Here is a 19,945-nt window from a genome sequence, read left to right on the forward strand (position 1 = left end):
CCTCCTCTAGTGTGGGTGTGACCTCCATGGTTATGAAAAAGTCCTCCCGAATTCGGGGTTAAGCGAGGCTTCTGCTGAGCTCCTGAGTTATACTTCCCTTGTCCATACTTCCTCTTACGGCTCTCAATTTGCTGTTGCTTCCCTTCAATCATAAGAGCCTTATCTACCAACTCCTGGTAGTTGTTGAAGGTTGCCACCATCAACTGCATACTCATCTCATCAGTCAACCCTTCCATAAACTTCTCCTGCTTCGCGGCATCTATGGCCACATCATTAGGGGCATAGCGTGATAGCTTGCTAAAATCATCCACGTACTGACCAACAGTACGGTTCCCCTGGCGTAAGTAGCGAAACTCCCGCTTCTTCATCTGCATAGCTCCAGTTGAAACATGGGCAATACGAAAAGCCTGCTAAAACTGATCCCATGTGACAGTGTCGATAGGGTAGGTGGCATACCCATATGCACATGAGACAAACACAATCATTTCACTCAATCAATCAAGCAAGGGCATACAACGGTCTGGAGCTACCGCAAGTGCTCAAATACTACTAAATACATGGGGGAATACTACTAATATATGGTGGTCATCTAGAAATTTTGATCGGTGGAAGACTCCATAATGTCTGCTCCAGCTTCATCTTCAAAGTCATCATCACTAGGATCAGAATCGATGTCATCGATGGTAATGTAGTTATCCGGGCAAGTGGGGTCGTCGTCTTCTTCTCCCGGTGCTGGCCCTCCCATGAATATGCTGATCTTCTTAACCAGGTCGTCGTTCTTCTCCAGTAGTGTCTTGATTTCCTCCTCATATCCATTGCGTGTGAACTTGAGTTCTTCCTCCAGCTCGATGATTCTAGTCTTTACCTTCTTTAATTCCATCATGCCTGCACACATCTGGTTCTCCTGACGTCGAATGTGTTGGTTTAGCTCCTGGATAAAAGCTGCAATGGATCTATCCTTCCTGGTGCTGATTATTTCCCATTGATCGTCTCGGCGCCCATATATTTGATAGGTAGTGTCCTTAAGTTCCCTGTTGTAGACTTCTCCAATGTGTCCCATGGTAAGGTTGGTACATCGAAAGAAATTTCTATAGGTTTGGAAGTTGGCGAGAACGTCCTTCCTGAAACTTGTACTTGAATCATCCAGCGCTCCTCTTCTGGTAAGGTGGCGTTGTACGTCCCGGTGAAACTTGGTATTCCAATATTCAAGTACCTAGTGACTTCCTTCAAGTGGCATCCCAAAAGGTGTATCCTCATCCGGTTGCGCAAACTTGTTCCTCATCTCCGTCCTCCTAAAGAGTGGAAAAAGGAGAGGAGTCAGAAATGAGTAGAGAAGAGTGACCTATGGTTTATCTTAGTGGTCGTGTCCTACACTCAGCGTGTGCTCTGATACCATCTTGTAGCGTCCCGACCTCAAACGGTCAAGTCTCTGTGCTTCAGTGTCATCCCCGGATCAGTAATGCTGACACGCACAGTACTCGAAGGATTTATAATAGAGTAGCAATCACACACTTATTACATCGAATGTATCAAAAGAGAACTTATTACAATAATATGGCTTAAGGCCATCTAATGCGATAACATCGGAAGGCTTGGAAGATAAAGTGAGTCCATCAACTCCAACGGCATAGCTGAGCTGCACGGCAACGACCTAACGAACCTTACTCCTCGTCTGAAAAGTCTGCAACATATTACGTTGTAGCTCAAAAACGGGTCAGCACATGGAATATGCTGGCAATATAACACAGTAGAGCGAGAACAGAATAATGCTATCACTACATGCATATTTGGCTGGTGGAAAGCTCTATGGTTATAGTTTTGCGAAAAGCAAATTTTTCCCTACAACAAAGGAATAAATTTTATTTTAACTATCATGGTAGTTGAAACATTGAGAAGGTATAACCCCAACTCAATCCCAATTAAAGTAATTAACAACCCAACAATATTAATTAAGAGTGATGAGATACATGTGATAACCCAAGTACTAGATACTCAAGATTTGTCCATAACCGGGGACACGGCTAACCATGATTAGATTGTACACTCTGCAGAGGTTTGCGCACTTTTCCCCACAAGACTCGATCGCTTCCGTTGGATTTCTTGCACTGCACGGTGTTTGAGAAACGGATGACCGAGACATAGTCTTTTAGAAACATTAACTCCCTACTCTGGGTAGACCATACCAAACCTACAAAACCCACTACCTGCTGATCTACCTCTTCGATAGCTTCACGTAACTTACTCAACTATGCTAGAGCCCATAATAGCTTGTGGCTGCACACGGAAGTTTCTAGCATGAATCATCTCAGTTCCCTTTAAGCCTCGGTGGCGGTCCATAGGAAGATCACACGGGTACCCCGGGATTTCCAAAAAAATACAGACAACACTTGGTTCCCCAGGTGCCTCAATCCACCCAGATGTGAATTAAGTTGCCACCTTAAATAAACCATTAATTAACAATCTCACATCTGTCATGGAAACACTCAAACCCAAACCACGTCTACGAGCATAGCATGACAATATAAGCAACGCGTAGAAGTAACTCCCAAGGGTTCGATAATAAACAGGGCAATAGGTTCTACCTCAACAACTACTTCCCAACCCACAAGTTAGTGACATCCTAATCATGCAATGTTTGAAGATTGAACTAATGCAATAAAAACTGGGTATGAAAAGAGTATGATCAATGTGTTACTTTCCTTGCTGATGATCCGTGAATCCTAGAGACTCGTAGTAACACGCTTCGCACTCCGGAAATTCTATCGCAAACAAACAATAACATACATAAGCAACTAGCAAAGATGCACAAGCAGAACTTCAAATAAAAGAGGTTGACCAGAAAGTTCAACTTAAGAACTCTGGTTTGCAAAAAGAATCAAATCAAACGGAGCAACGAAACTCGAACAGCGAAAGAAACAAGATCCCACTACTAGGAAAAACGTTATACACAGAAGCTTACTAGCAGCATGGTCTAAAAAGATGCGCTACTGCTAATTAGTAGTAGCGGGGGTTATAAAACCCGCGCTACTTCTAAGTTGATAGTAGTAGCGAGGGATATAAACCCGCGCTGCTACTAAGTGATCTCCAGCATTGCTACCGGGATAGGCCATAGTAGTAGCGAGGGGTATAAAACCTGCACTACTACTAAGTAAATAGCTATAGCGCAGGTAAAACCCCCACGCTATTACTAAGCGTGTCCACTATTGCACCATCCACACCGGCCCGATCCACTCCCACCCCACCACTCTCTCTCACCTGTTCCTCGGTCCACCCCACCCCGGCTCCTCTCCCCACTATCTCCTCGCTGCTGCCCCCACCTATACCTGGCCAAACAGCCCGACCCGGCCCATCATAATCGTGCCTGGCCCGGCACGGCCCGCCAGGGCATGATTACTATACGGGTCGTGCCGTGTTGGCCCGCGTGCTGCGCCCCCAGGCCTAGGCACGGCCCAGTTAGTAAACGGGCCGGCACGTTGGCCCGTTTAGCACGGTGGGCTGCATATTTTTAGCCTATTATTTGACGCAATGAGCGTTTTTAGCCTATTTTTACCTATTGGGCCATATATAAATGTATAAAAAAAATAAAAAAAGTAATCGGGCCGTGCCGTGCCGCCCGCGTGCCCAGCCTCCAGGCCCAGGCACGGCCCAGGGCGTGCCGCGTGCCTGGCCCGGCCCGTTTAGCCCGTGCTGTGCCTGGCCCAAGGCGGGCCGTGCCGGCGTGCTCACAGGCCGGCCCGAAAAACCCGGCCCATTTGGCCAGCTGTACCCCCACCCACGCCGGCCGGTTCCGGCGAGCTCCGGCCGCGCGCAACACTCCCCCCAAGCTCCGCCCCTCCCTCCCAGACCTGGCCAAACGGGCCGGCCCGGCACGGCACGGCACGGCCTGTGCTAATCGTGCCTGGCCCGACACGGCCCGCCATGGCACATTTAATAGCCGGGCCGTGCCGTGCCGGCCCACGGGCGCTGCTCCTTGGCCCAGGCACGGCCTGATTAGTAAACGGGCCGGCCCGGTGGCCCGTTTAGCACGCTGGGCTGCACATTTTCAGCCTGCTGGGCTGATTTTTAGGCCTATTAGGCTGTATTTTAGGTATATATATATATATAAATCTAAAAAATATAAAAAAAATTAAACGGGCCGTGCCGTGCCGGCCCGCGTGCCCAGGCTCCAGGCCCAGGCACGGCCCAAGGCGTGCCGCGTGCCGGGCACGGCCCGTTTAGCCCGTGCCGTGCCTGGCCCATGGCGGGCCGTGCCGGCGTGCTCGCGGGCCGGCCTGTTTAGCCCGGCCCGTTTGGCCAGCTATACTCCCTCCCCTCCGTGTTATTCGGCTAGGGTTTCGGGCGCCTCCCGTGTTCTTGCCCCCCTCTCTCTCGCGCGACCTCTCTGCCCCTGCCTCCGGTCTACCTCGCCGCCGCTGCCGCCAGAGGTAGCTCCCCCTCCCTTCCTTCCCCTTCCTCCTCCGCCCGCCCTTCTCTCTCCTGCTTCCTCCCGGCGGCCGATGATGGGCGCAGACGAGGAGGAGCACCAGTCCCCCTCGTGGAAGCGCGAGCGCGAGGAGGAGGAGGAGCCCGCGGCCGCCGACAAGAAGCGCCGGCGCACGGCGGACGAGTCGGAGGGCGCCTCGCTGATGGGGCTTGCCAACTACGCGGACGAGGAGGAGGAGGAGCGCGGGGCCCCGAGGGGGCACGGGAACGGCGGGCCCTGGGAGGAGGAGGAAGACGATGAGGATGAGGAGGAGGACGAGAGGAGGGCTCCGGAGAGGCGGCCCAGGCAGGTCGAGCTGCCCCTACCTCGACACTGTCAACCGACTAGCTTCGATCTACCATGTCCTTAGCGGCAGCAACAGGTTCGTTGTCGATCTACACGCAAGCTCCCAGTTTCTGGTCCTCTGTAGTCTGCACTATACTCAGGTTAAAATTGACTCCTATTACACTAACTTTCAGTCCAGCCTAATCACTTCATGTAACTTAACTAGGATTAAATTATGTCTGAACAATTTAGCACACAGATGTCATAGCGTTTGATCTCCTAGGGGAAACCATGCTCTTAGCACTATACTGGGATGCACTTTTGTTCTGAAACTAGAGTTCTTCCTGTGTAGTATGCTTCCCCAAGTGGATATATATATTCCCCAAATGTTCAGAATTACGCCTTGGTCTTAGCAAAGTCAAAAATTACGCCTTGCTTATAGGAATTCAGAATTGGAGATCTACCTCAATTGGCTGCTCTGCCTACTCGTTGCACCATACATCTCAGATGCCACATATTTTATTCACATTTTGAATTATACGTGTAGAACAGAATGTCTGAAGAAGCATCTGCCAGTATCAGTGCCAGAGGGACTGAACGAACTTCAAATCATCGTTGTGCGATTCAAAGAGAAGATTTATACTACAGCGACCAGTCAGGTAATTTAATCCGTCTTGGCGGCTACTCGAAGCAGAGCACAGTTTATTTTATTTTTAGTTATGGGGGTCAAACAAGGTTTATGGGCTAATAATAGAGCAGAACTGTCTCCAAATGTTGTAGAGGATACTTTTTAAGTCATGTTTAGTACCATGTATAACTATGATTCAAATGTTAAAAGCTGAAGCACCTGCTCGAGCATGCTAAATTGCTAATCAGCCAGAACTATTGGTTGCAAGCCACCATTAGTAATTTGGTCCCAGGCGGTGGTCATTGCGATGACACACATCAGGTCAGCTAATTGCTTTTATTTCTTTCAACCAGTAGTACGTAGCAGCTATGGAGTGAGATGTGCTAATTAATTTGTACCACCGTACGCTTACAGAGTTCCCCTTTCTTTTCTTTTTATGTGTAACAGCCCAGATGATGTGCTTTACACTTACAACTCGTGCTGACTGAATCGGAGCAAGCCTCCTGCCAGTTCCACCATGTAACACTCTGCAGGTACAGCTCAAATATTGCTCTGTTTCACCCAAATTTAGTCGATCAGATTTCTAGCTATCTTGTTCCTTTCAGTATGTGCCGATGTGCACGCATTCTAAAGCTGCGCATGCTTATATAAAACGCAAGCATGATCTCAGTCACATTGTATTCAGCTTGTGAACACATATATTTTACACGTACCCCTGTTTGTAGCAAAGAAGACTTCCTTAATTTTCTACCTGCTGACAGAGTTTCACATCTAAGGTTGTCGAAATAAGATAGTGCTCTGTAGTGCATTCCGATTCAGCTGGGTACCCAGGAGCCCCACCAATCTGCAGTAATTATTCATCCCATTGTCGGCAATTACAAGATGGGACCCAACTTCAAGAGAGGCCAAATGGTTTCTCCATACGGCGGAATATCACGGTAGCATTTCCTTGTAAATTTCAGTGTTGCACTGTTTAATCAGCTGATCTCATTCTAAAAATTTAGTGATGGTGGTACGGAGTACAGAGTACAGAGTATATACACATGTGCAAAGCTCAGGCAGAATCAGTGGCTGGGACTGGGAGATGATCGTCGTTCCAAGTAGCCTCTTGGATGGTCGTCGTAAGTACCTTCGCATTGAATTCTAGCAGCGAAGCCTCTTCATTTTGAGCAGTGATGTAGCCCGTATTGGTAAACTAGCTCTTTGTGTGTGCTAGTACCTAACGATCTCATCCTTGTATGATTTGGACATATGCTAGAATTTATTCATTGCATCAAGGGGTTAAGCACTGTAGTTTTGGGTTTCTACAGTTCCAAGGGGATTCAGAGTTCCACCTCTGAGTATTTGGATCTTATCTAACCTTGCTCTGAGATTTAGATGTGTTGGGGAATGGGGATTGCTAGTTCCTGCTGGGTAATCAGAATAATGTTTGGGTTTTCCTCAAGGATGTCGGACACTATTTATAGTATGTTAAATGCAGACAATGTTGTTGATTTATGAGAATTATTTATTTACCTAGTGGATCCAATTGTATATCTGTCCCTATCAATGCAAATGCTGAGCCATGTTCCACTTTTACTGCTCTACATTATATTTTCACTGCCTGAAGGGGTTAGTATGCTCCTTGTCTTTTTCACTGATTGTCTTTTTCATCGACATGCACTGCATTATTTTTCCGTGTCATTCTTTTGAAGAATCTGAAGTTTCTGAACCTTTGTTGGTAATGCTGCAGGGTTCTGGTGGTGATGCCGATGATCGTCCAGAGGTTCGTGGACTGGACGGTGTCATGGCTGCTGATGTACGGAGAGGCGAAGCTGCTGCTCGTCATCTACCTCTGGCACCCCAGCACACGGGTAAGCAGTCGGTCAGACACCCCGAGCCCGAGAGATGATCAACATTTCAGATAGACTTGATTCGATATGTGGCCAATTCTGAATCTGAATCTTAATGGTGTTTGGATTTCAGGGTGCGGGGCACGTGTACGATGGCTTCCTCCATCCGCTGGTGGCGTGGCACGAGGCCGACATCGACCGGGGCCTGCTTGAGCTGAGGGCGAGGGACGTGACAGCGTCACAACTCAAGGCGGTGGCTGCCATCGGTCAAGTGTGGCTCGTCGAGGCTGCCCGCTGTGTTCCGTCGCAGCTACAGGCCACGAGATCAGGCCGTGAAGGCGCCACGCATTGACGAGTTAGCCGATTTTTGGATCGGACCGTAACAACGTGTCTCAGTCGAGAAGTAGTGGTAAAGTTTTGAATTTGCATGGCAAGAACCACTTGCGTATGTAGCTGACATGCACAACACTGTGTTTACAGTCGTACTTATGTAAAAGATATGTTCAATGAGGAACTGTGATAGTAGATACGACAATTGTGTGGTATTAATGGAATTGATTGATTTTATTTTTTTTAATATCTAATAAGTTAGTAGTAGCGTGGGAAAAAATAGCTCGCTACTAGTATTAGCATACTAGTAGCGTTGGTATTTCATACACGCTACTACTATTTCGTTAGTAGTAGCGCGGGTACGAATAGTAGTAGTGTGGGTTGCACACGCTACTACTAACTATTAGCTGTAGCGCGATACTAGTAGCGCGGGTTTAACCCACGCTACTATTAACTATTAGCTGTAGCGCGATACTAGTAGCGCGGGTACCTACGCTGCTAGTAGCGATTTTACCCGCGCTGCTAGTAGCCTTTTTCCTAGTAGTGTCCGTTTACTAATCTGAACTAAGGTCAAATTTTACAGTATTAAAATCTTGTTTAAGTTGATTAAACAGAAAGAGGGTCTTGAGACGAAACTCTAGACGTTTGAATCACCTGATTCCGACTAACGAGCGAAAAGATAAACAAAAACTAAGATCGGATCAGAAATCGCGACTGAAAATAATCGCAGATAAATTCGATAAAAGAAAACTGACGAACAGACTAACGAACGAGCGTTCGTTATTTGTAACTAACGGAAGAAAACCGTTCGTTTAAACGAACGTACGGACAGACGTCCGCTAATTAGAAGAATCAAGAAAGCCGGCGAAACGATCTAAAAAAACCGAACTAGGGTTTCTAAAAAAAACCGATCGGTTTTAAAAAAAACCGGCAGCTCGGATCCGGCACGGTACCTCCGGTGAGGTGGCTCCGGCGGGGCGGGGTTGGGCGGCGGGGTGGCGGCTCGCGGGGCGGCGGGGCTCGGCGGCGGCAGGTGGCGACGGCGGCTGCGGCGGCGGGGGTGGCTTGGGGCGGCGGTGGTTGTGGTGGTGGTGGGGGGGTCGGGGCGGCGTATATAAAGGGGGGGGGGGGCGACTTGGAGGAGGGGGCAAGGCGCGGCGAGACGGAGTCCGGCTCGGACTCCGGTCCGAGTGGCGGCGGGGCGGTGGCGCGGGCGGTTGGGCCGGCGGCCTGGCTGGGTTTCGGCCCAGCCGGCGGAACTCTTTTATTTTAAATAATTTTGCCGATAGAAATAAAATCCTAGAAAATAAAATAAAAATCTAAAAATGCCAAAACAAATTTTCACCGTCTAAATAAAAAATTTAGAACGATATGATCAATTTCTTGGCCCAAAAATGCAATTTTGAAAACGTGCAATTTTTCTAATGCAAATAAAATCCAAATAAACTCAAATAAAATTAAATAAATGATTTTAACATTTTTCCTCCAATATTTCAATTGTTTTGAAGAAGTCATATTATCTCCTCTCATATAATTTTTTATAAGAAATATTTTTCGGAGAGAAAAATAATTAAAATTAAAAATCCTCGTTTCACTATTTGATAAGAATCAAATATGAAAACCGTGAAATCCCAAACTCTCTTCGAGGGTCCTTGAGTTGCTTAGGATTTCGAGGATTGCGGAGCGAAAATGCAATAAAATATGATATGCATGGATGACCTATGTATAACATTCCAAATTGAAAAATTGGGATGTTGCAGAGGCATGCTATCATCATAATAAATTTGCTCATCAAAACTTGGGGGACAAAAAATATCATCTTCATCAAACATAGCTTACCCAAGCTTGTGGCTTTGCATATCATTAGCATCATGGATATTCAAGGAATTCATACTAACAACATTGCAATCATGCTCATCATACAAAGATCTAGTACCAAACATTTTAGTGCATTCTTCTTCTAACAATTGAGCACAATTTTCCTTTCCATCATTTTCACGAAAGATATTAAAAAGATGAAGCGTATGAGGCAAACTCAATTCCACTTTTTTAGTTTTCTTTTATAAACTAAACTAGTGATAAAACAAGAAACAAAAAGATTCGACTGCAAGATCTAAAGATATACCTTCAAGCACTAACCTCCCCGGCAACGGTGCCAGAAAGAGCTTGATGTCTACTACACAACCTTCATCTTGTAGACGTTGTTGGGCCTCCAAGTGCAGAGGTTTGTAGGACAGTAGCAAATTTCCCTCAAGTGGATGACCTAAGGTTTATCAATCCGTGGGAGGCATAGGATGAAGATGGTCTCTCTCAAACAACCCTGCAACCAAATAACAAAGAGTCTCTTGTGTCCCCAACACACCCAATACAATGGTAAACTGCATAGGTGCACTAGTTCAGCGAAGAGATGGTGATACAAGTGCAATATGGATGATAGATATATGTTTTTGTAATCTGAATATATAAAAACAGCAAGGTAACTAATGATAAAAGTGAGCGTAAACGGTATTGCAATGCTAGGAAACAAGGCCTAGGGTTCATACCTTCACTAGTGCAAGTTCTCTCAACAATAATAACATACTTGGATCATATAACTATCCCTCAACATGCAACAAAGAGTCACTCCAAAGTCACTAATAGCAGAGAACAAACGAGGATATTATGGTAGGGTAGAAACCACCTCAAAGTTATCCTTTCTGATCGATCTATTCAAGAGTCCGTAGTAAAATAACACGAAGCTATTCTTTCCGTTCGATCTATCATAGAGTTCGTACTAGAATAACACCTTAAGACACAAATCAACCAAAATCCTAATGTCACCTAGATACTCCAATGTCACCTCAAGTATCCGTGGGTATGATTATACAATATGCATCACACAATCTCAGATTCATCTATTCAACCAACACAAAGTACTTCAAAGAGTGCCCCAAAGTTTCTACCGAAGAGTCAAGAAGAAAACGTGTGCCAACCCCTATGTATAAGTTCACAAGGTGAACCCGCAAGTTGATCACCAAAACATACATCAAGTGGATCACGTGAATATCCCATTGTCACCACAGATAAGCACGGCAAGACATACATCAAGTGTTCTCAAATCCTTAAAGACTCAATTGGACAAAATAACTTCAAAGGGAAAACTCAATTCATCACAAGAGAGTAGAGGGGGAGAAACATCATAAGATCCAACTATAATAGCAAAGCTCGCGATACCTCAAGATCGTATCACCTCAAGAACACGAGAGAGAGAGAGATCAAACACATAGCTACTGGTACATACCCTCAGCCCCGATGGTGAACTACTCCCTCCTCGTCATGGAGATCGCCAGGGTGATGAAGATGGCCACCGGTGAGGGATCCCCCCTCCGGCAGGGTGCCGGAACAGGGTCCCGATTGGTTTTTGGTGGCTACAGAGGCTTGCGGCGGCAGAACTCCTGATCTATTGTGCTCCTCGATGTTTTTAGGGTATATGGATATATATATATATATATATATATATATATATATATAGGTGAAAGAAGTCGGTCAGGGGATCCACGAGGGGCCCACGAGGGTGGGGGGCGCGCCTCCCTGCCTCGTGGCCACCTCGAAGCTTCCCTGACGTCTATTCCAAGTCTCCTAGATTGCTTCCATTCCAAAAATAACTCTCCCGAAGGTTTCATTCCGTTTGGACTCTGTTTGATATTCCTTTTCTTCGAAACACTGAAATAGGCAAGAAAACAACAATTTAGGCTGGGCCTCCGGTTAATAGGTCAGTCCCCAAAATGATATAAAAGTGTATAGTAAAGCCCATAAACATCCAAAACGGGTAATATAATAGCATGGAACAATAAAAAATTATAGATACGTTGGAGACGTATCACCTGCTAACCATACCAATAGAAGTTGTTGGGTCTTCAAATAGGCCGGCAAGTTGAACGCCGAACACATGGGGAAAGGGTCGCCCAGCGAGGATAACAATGAGGAGCCTCGCCCACCAAACACAGTGGGACAACGCTATAAGAGAGGCTGAGCAAAAGCGGTAACATAGCCAAGCAACGATTTGCTAGGAAGGGTGAAAAGGTTAGAGGCTGACATGGCAATTTGGGGAGGCTTGAAGAACAAGTGATAGGAAGCGCAGCATAGCGATAGAAAGAAGCAACTAGCATAGCAATGCTAGTAATGATATCCAAGGTGACGGTCATCTTGCCTGAAATCCCACAAGGAAGAAGAACGAGTCCATGAAGAAGATGAAGACATGAAGACGAACCAAGCGTAGACGAACGAATCCTCATGATCGCAACGAAACATGAACCAACGAGAAGGAGCACAACCGGAAAGAAGCAAACAACAAGGTAAACACGCAACACATAACCATGACATGATGCTCAACCAAGTATGATGGATGACAAAGGCTACATGAAGCTACTCATGGCAAGAGATTATGCATACAGGAACAACACATCAAAGCAAGGTTAAATGAGGCCGGAAACAACATATAACAATTCTGGTAAGTCCTCATATGCAAATTTAGAAATTGCTCCATAACTGAATAAACCTTATGTTCAAGTTTTTAAACAGCAATTTAAGATGCACCAAGATGATCTACACGAGATTCTAGTCGAGTTACATATAAAGTTCATTTAGTTCGGAGCTACGGCCTAGAAGATATGAGCAAAACAAGTTAAACATGGCATTGATGCAAAATGCATACAAACATCAAGCAAACACCTCAAAACAAGGATGCAACATGATAATATTAAACTACATGCAAAATCAAGCAAGTTTCATATAGAGCACACTCAAAACGGAGCAACGGTGCAACACATACACTCCAAACAAGATATAGCAACAATCTGCCCAAAACAGCAACTAGGCATCTTGCAAGCATCATAGAAATAAGCTACTGGACCCTAACATGAGAACAAAAGGCATGGACGTGATTTACAGGTCAAGCATGACAAAACATGAACACTGAGCTATCTCCATAAAACGTTAGAACATACTCAAAAGGACATGGCAAGATTGCAAATAATAACAGTTTCGCAGACTTGGCAGAAATCACTTGACATGGCAGAAATAACATCAGGTTGCAATGTTTAGAGCTATCAAACAACATGTTATAAGAACCTAACATGGCAAACAAAGGCACGGCATGCTCGTACCAAAGACAAAGAACAAAACTCCCTTACTCAACTTATTCCAAAGATCAACAGAAAACATGGTAGCATCTATGCAAACATGGCAAATGATATGACAGTCGTAATAACAGTACATGGCAGAAACAACGATAAGTAGGCATGTTGGTGATCTTGTACAACTCACCACAGAGCAATACATGGCATGACAAGGTGACCAACAGTAAGATGGCATATTTATGAAGCTAAGAATGGCAAGAACAAGTTCATAGGGTGCATGGATCACTAGTAAAACACATGGCAAAACTGAATTTAATGTTAACAGGCTGAAAACAACATTATTTAGCAACTTGAGAGCAAGATTACAACAAGATACAGCAGGCTATAAATGCAACCAAGGGCATGGATGGATAGAGCATGACATGTATAACAAAACATCCTTAGTGAACATCTCCAGATTATGCATAGAATGACTTGTAACAGCAGGTTTACATAGCATCATGATATAGCAGTTTCAGCCTAGCAAAACAGTAACAGCAAGTACCCTACTTCACGAGCTTGATGCACTCACTATAAGACTGACAAAAAATACATGGGTTGCACCACAGTAAATATGGCATGATGTAGCTCAAAATCATGTAGACATCAAGCTCATAGGATGCACACACAAAATGTAATGAAAAAGACAAAACAACAAATTCTATTAACAGACAACAGTTAACATCATATAGCACTCTTGCAACGATGATTATGGCACCAATATGGACTCAAACAAGCATGTCACAGTGTAACAAAACGAAGAGCATCTCACAGCAAACATTTTGATATATTATACGCACAAAACAGAGCAGCCCACACAAAGTTATGGCCTGGCAAATAGGTGCACAAAATGTTCGAAAACAGGGACTTGGTGGAATATACCCTCGCGAAAAGTCAACTCGGGACGGAGGCGTGCGGGACGAGGAGATCCGAGCGCAGCGGGGCGGCGTTTGGTTGGAAGGACTGGTGGATCTGGTCCCGGTTGACCAGATCCGGGCGAGGACGACGACGGGGAGCTCCGGCGAGCGGCGCGGTGGCCGAAGACGGCGGGGACGACGACGGGGAGCTCCGGTGAGTGGCGCGGGGATGGGCTGACATGTCCGGACGGTGGGGAGAGGTGTCCGGCGGCACGGAGGGAAGAAGGTTAGGGTTTAGACCGAGAATTTCGGGGGAGGCACACATATATATAGGTAGAGGGAGCTAGGAGTGTCCAAATAGGGTCCGGTTTTTGCCCACACGATCGTGATCGAACGACCGAGAGCATGGAGGGGGTTTGGATGGGCTCATGGGATGTGGTGAAGATGGGCTGGGCTGCAAAGAGAGAGGGGTTTCGGGCTACGCGGTTAACCGTTGGGATGTCAAACGGACTCCAAATGGAACGAAACTTGACAGGCGGTCTACCGGTGATATACCAAGGCCACTCGGCAAACCTCGGCCTATTCCAAGAACGTTTCCCCCTCTCACGAAACAAGGTCTGAGAGGTGCGACGAGCGCGTGTGTCGGCGTTCTGGGAACGGGGGTACCCAGACTTGCCTGCCTGCGGCCTGCGGCGTGGCTCAAGGAGTGGCCTAGTACGACCCATCTTCATCAGCACATGCTCAAGACCCTCGTGAGGGGCCAAGCCTCGCGGGGCGGACGACTGGAGGCTTCCTCAGGCACGGCCTCGTCAGGCTGGCTCACGAGGAGGCGGAGAGATCAAGGCAGGGTACCTCACGAGGTGCTCATGACGCGAGCCGTGACGACCAAGGCCAGGCGGGCGCCAGGCGGGCGCCGGCCTGCCCAGAGTCCTTGTTTCCTCTTTGGTGCAAAGGGGGCAAGTGCAGGCAAGGGTATCAAGCAAAGGCAACCATTTCGGTGCAACAAGACCAAGTCCAGCCGGGCGGCAGAATGGAGGTCATCATGGAGCCCAATACGGCGTCATCGTCAGGGTCTTTGGCAGGCGAGGACCAACTTTAGTCAGGATAAGTGTACTAGATGCCCCCCTTCAAAATGGCCAATTGTTGGCGCCCTTCCCGCTCAATATTTGGGAAGAGGCCCGGGGCCTTCGCCTATAAATAGGACTAGCCACCCACAGGGTAGAGGGATCGGATCCGCATCTGAGATATAGAGAGAGAAGCGACTGAACTCCCCCTAGCAGTTCATCACACCAACCAAGAACAGACTCTCCCGAGGCTGTTCTTCCATTGTACTGTTCCTCATCAGCCCCAGAGGCAATCCACCACACCACAAACTGGAGTAGGGTATTACACCACAATGGTGACCTGAACCAGTATAAATCCTGTGTCCCTTGTTTTGTTCTTCGTGTAGTTTTTGATCCTTGCGAGGCGGTGAGACACAGGTAGGAAGGAGGTGTGATCTCCACGCGCACCCCAATGTTCGAACCTTGAGGGTCTGCCGGAACCCTAAATCCGACAGTGTGCGAGTGTGGTTGGGCTCAGAACGGACAACGGAGAGAACCAGGGAAACCCGAACAGATGCAAGTTTTGAAAAGCATACAAATGAAATGCAGATGATGACATGGCAAAATGCAACACGCAAGCAAATGACATGGCAACAACGACGAATAGCTAGAAGACACCTGGCGCATCGAATTCGGGGCGTTACACTCAGTTAGATAACAAATTGGAACTCGTATCAGTTCAGGTATGCTTCTAGCATCCGCTTTAGTTCAGAGACTTTGGATGCATGCGAGGCCGCCGCCAACTTTGCAGCTTGCTCATCAACATAGACATATATGTTAGCTTGTGTGATATATTATTCGATCCTCTGCTCGGCCCTTCTTCGGGAAACACCGAACAGAGTCTCAGGGGCTACTATCTATACACAGTTATTCCTTTTGCAAATAACTAAAAATACATTACTTCACATACCTCAAAGCCTGTTAGAAGGCTGGTGTAAGCTTGGTTCAATCCGTTTTTCACGGACCAAACCTTGTCCAACGGTGTTCTTCCACAATGGACGCACTTTGAAGCGCTCCCATCAGAATGTCTGGCACCTCCGAATTGATGGAGGACGCCGGTGGAGTCGGCCCCCCCTTCTCTTGAAGAAGGCTGCTGCTCCAATTCTGGAGCCATACGGGTCTCCAAAATAATATTCGGTTGGGCGCCGAATTGAGCGTTGCCCCCATCACCGGTCTCCGTAGGGGTGGATTTCCCCCTCTCTTCGGCAACGGAGGTATCACCCTCTGCCGCCATCTTCACGGTCTCTCGAGATAGCACTTCGGTGTTATCCCGGGCAGTGGGTGGAGAGATCTACGGAGGTGACTCGCTCTCCATCGCATTCGTCCCTAGCAAGTTCCCGGATGACGATGACCATTGGGGGAGGTCGCAAGCCGGGCTATAATACGCACTTTAGTATGATAAAATAATAAGTTATGAAATCGGATATGTATGTGGTGTCTTCGTATACTAACGATTCAGCCGAAGGCTTCGACCTGGGGCGCCGCTTTGGGGTGGCATCGGCATCCGCTTCGGAATCGTCCGAAAATGAGGGTTTTCCCTTCTTGGCCGCCTCCGCCTCCAGATCCGCGGGAGCCCGGATACGTCTCCGTCGTATCTATAATTTTTTATTGTTCCATGCCAATATTATTCAACTTTCATATACTTTTCGCAACTTTTTATACTATTTTTGGGACTAACATATTGATCCAGTGCCTAGTGCCACTTCCTGTTTGTTGCATGTTTTATGTTTCGCAGAAACCCCAGATCAAACGGAGTCCAAATGGGATAAAAACGAATGGAGATTGTTTTTGGAATATTTAAGATTTTTTAGAAGAAAAATCAACGCGAGATGATGCTCGAGGGGGCCACGAGGCAGGGGGCACGCCCCAGGGGGGCAGGCGCGCCCCTGACCCTCGTGGGCACCCCGACAGGTGGTTGCTGCTCTTTTTTTGCCGCAAGGAAGCTAATTTTTGGAAAAAAAATTGTGGCGAAGGTTTCAATCCAATCGGAGTTACGGACCTCCGGATATATAAGAAATGGTGAAAGGGCAGAATCTGGGAACGCAGAAACAGAGAGACATTGAGACAGATCCAATCTCGGAGGGCTCTCGCCCCTCCCACGCCATGGAGACCATGGACGAGAGGGGAAACCCTTCTCCCATCTAGGGATAAGGTCAAGGAAGAAGAAGAAAAAGGGGGGCTCTCTCCCCGTCGCTTCCGGTTGCGCTGGAACGCCGCCGAGGGCCATCATCATCACCGCGATCTACAGCACCACCACCGTCATCTTCACCAACATATCCATCACCTTCCCCCATCTATATTCAGTGGTCCACTCTCCCGCAACCCGCTGTACCCTCTACTTGAACATGGTGCTTTATGCTTCATATTATTATCCAATGATGTGTTGCCATCGTATGATGTCTGAGTAGATTTTCGTTGTCCTATCGGTAATTGGTGAATTGCTAGGATTGGTTTAATTTGCTTGTGGTTATGTTGTTGTCCTATGGTGCTCTCCGTGTCGCGCAAGCGTGAGGTATCCCCGTTGTAGGGTTTGCAATATGTTCATGGTTTGCTTATTGTCTGTGTTGCGTGAGTGATTGAAACACAAACACGGATAAGTGGGTCATGGCGCATGGGAATAAAGAGGACTTGATACTTTAATGCTATGGTTGGGTTTTACCTTATTGATCTTTAGTAGTTGCGGATGCTTGCTAGAGTTCAAATCATAAGTGCATATGATCCAAGAAGATAAAGTATGTTAGCTTATGCCTCTCCCACATTAAACTTGCTATGGGTCTAGTAAAGTAGTCAGATTGCTTGGTGACAATTTCACAACTCCTACCACCACTTTTCCACACTCACTATATGTACTTTATTGCTTATTTATCTAAACAACCCCTAGTTTATATTTTTGTGCTCTTTATTATCTTGCAAACCTATCCAACAACACCTATAAAGTACTTCTAGTTTCATACTTGTTCTAGGTAAAGCGAACGTAAAGCATGCGTAGAGTTGTATCGGTGGTCGATAGAACTTGAGGGAATATTTGTTCTACCTATAGCTCCTCGTCATGTTCGACACTCTTACTTATCAAAAGAGGCTACAATTGACCCCCTATACTTGTGGATTATCAAGACATTTTTCGGGTGCCGTTGCTGGGGAGTCATAGCGTGGGGTGAATATTCTCGTGTGTGCTTGTTTGCTTTATCACTAAGTAATTTTTATTTGCTGTTCTTAGTTGTTTTCTATCTTTATTATGGGCAGGAAATGCAAAATACCAAAAAAATATTATACCTACTACACCAATGGTTGAAGAACCACTCAAAATCTATCACACTCCTGAAGCTTTTTACCTGGATCATCTTCGATCCCTATGTGCTCGTGCTAAAACCCCAACTAGCTTAGGCTGCGTTCGGTTTCTCTCGGCTCCTTTAACTCCGCTCTGGGAGCGGACCAAACTTTAGCTTAATTTGACGGAGCTTCCAAAACCCAGCTCCCCAACTCCGCGAAGCAGGGAAGTTCCGAACAGGGCCTTAGTTGAGGGCAAATCTATAGATGAGCATGCTTGTTATGTGCGACATCGCATATCTGAAAAAGGGGAACTTTTACTGGATCAAATTCATCGTTTGCAATGCTATGCTTGGAATTTATGTGAAATATATGATTTTACTTGTTGTTCTAAAGACCCTAAGAAACACCTTCCCTACCAATGTGAGTTTAGTGATAATGGAATCGTATCTTTGTATGCTAAGGGTGTTTATAATTACTATGATGTTCAACAAATTGAAGAATTTGTTGCTTTTAAGGGTGCTTATGAAATTGCTTCTTTGATTGGGAGGTATGATGCTACTCTTTACAAATCTGAAAATTTTGCCATACTTAAATATTGTTATGATAATTATGCTTCTAATGCATATGTTAAACCATATATTGAGGACTCCTCCGCTGTCCAAGAAGAGACTAATATTTTGTAGGAGTCTATGGAAGAAGGAATTGATGAAACTGTGAGCTCATTGGATGAAAAAGATGATGAGGACAGTGAAAAACAAAAGGAGGAAGAGCGGATTAGCTACCCATGCCCACCTTCTAATGAGAGTAACTTTTCAACTCATACATTGTTTAATTACCCTTCGTGCTTACTGAAGGATGATTGCTACGATGATTGTTATGATCCCGTTGATTCTTTTGAAATATCCCTTTTTGATGATGCTTGCTATGCTTGTGGCCAAGATGCTAAGATGATTTATGCTTATGGAGATGAACTTGCTATAGTTCCTTATGTCAAACATGAAATTGTTGCTATTGCACCCACGCATGATAGTCCCTACTACACTATATCGGAGAAGTTTGCCCTTATTAAGGATTATATTGATGGGTTGCATTGGACTACTACATGTGATGATTTTGATAGATATAATATGCATGTGCTTGCTGCTCCTACTTGCAATTATTATGAGAGAGGAACTATATCTCCACCTCTATATGTTTCCCAGACGATGAAATTGCAAGAAACTGTTTAGACTATGCATTGGCCTTTACTATGTGTGCATGAATTGTTCTTTTATGACATGCCGATGCATAGGAAGAGAGTTAGACTTCGTTGTTGCATGATATATGTTACTTTGTGATCACTACTAAATTACAAATCATTATTAACTAAAATTGGCTTTGATATACCTTGGGATCCGGGTGGATCCATTACTTGAGCACTATATGCCTAGCTTAATGGCTTTAAAGAAAGCGCTGCCAGGGAGACAACCCGGAAGTTTTAGAGAGTCATTTATTTCGGTTGAGTGCTTTCATAGAGTTTTAAAAAATAAATAAAGAGGGGAACCCAAAACTTTTCAAAAAGGAAAGTGAAAGTGAGAAAGACAAGCATTGTTGAAGTGGGGGAGCTCCTTGAACTTTGTTCATGCTCACAGAAACTTTGTGAATCTTTGTTACATAAAGTTTTCATCAAAAATAATTTTTCCCTTGTACAATTCCATTGTATTATAAAAATAATGTGCCAAGGTTTGCCTTTAGGATGTTTCAATTGCTTGTTGGTTTGTGCGGTGCAGGACAGAAACTTTGTCTGTAGTCTGCAATTTTACATTTTTTTACTAGAACGTCAAACGGTTCTGAAAATATATGCACTATCTTTCTATACAAATTGTTTATTTTTCCTAATTTTGGCAGAATGTTTGGAATACCAGAAGTATGGTGAATGTTTAGATAACTACAGACTATCCTGTTTACGATAGATTCTGTTTTTGATGCATAGTTTGCTTGTTTTGATGAAACTATCAATTTATGTCAGTGGATTAAGCCATG

The 19,945-nt window shown here is 45.7% G+C and overlaps 1 long non-coding RNA gene across 8 annotated transcripts; it reads left to right on the forward strand.

The window, feature by feature from the left end:
• Positions 1-4,326: 4,326 nt before the first annotated feature.
• LOC123092682 (uncharacterized) lies at positions 4,327-7,742 on the forward strand. 8 transcript variants are annotated; one of them, XR_006444798.1, is made up of 8 exons: positions 4,327-4,844; positions 5,300-5,406; positions 5,586-5,696; positions 5,823-5,908; positions 6,152-6,313; positions 6,401-6,496; positions 7,108-7,228; positions 7,341-7,742. It is a non-coding gene; the product is annotated as an uncharacterized lncRNA (long non-coding RNA). The 8 variants fall into 8 exon arrangements; XR_006444799.1 differs by having other exon boundaries at positions 5,295-5,406; positions 5,586-5,908; XR_006444797.1 differs by having other exon boundaries at positions 5,300-5,696; positions 6,137-6,313.
• The last annotated feature ends 12,203 nt before the right edge of the window (positions 7,743-19,945 follow it).

Source organism: Triticum aestivum, chromosome 4B, assembly GCF_018294505.1.
Source record: "Triticum aestivum cultivar Chinese Spring chromosome 4B, IWGSC CS RefSeq v2.1, whole genome shotgun sequence".
NCBI classification, from domain to species: Eukaryota; Viridiplantae; Streptophyta; class Magnoliopsida; order Poales; family Poaceae; genus Triticum; species Triticum aestivum.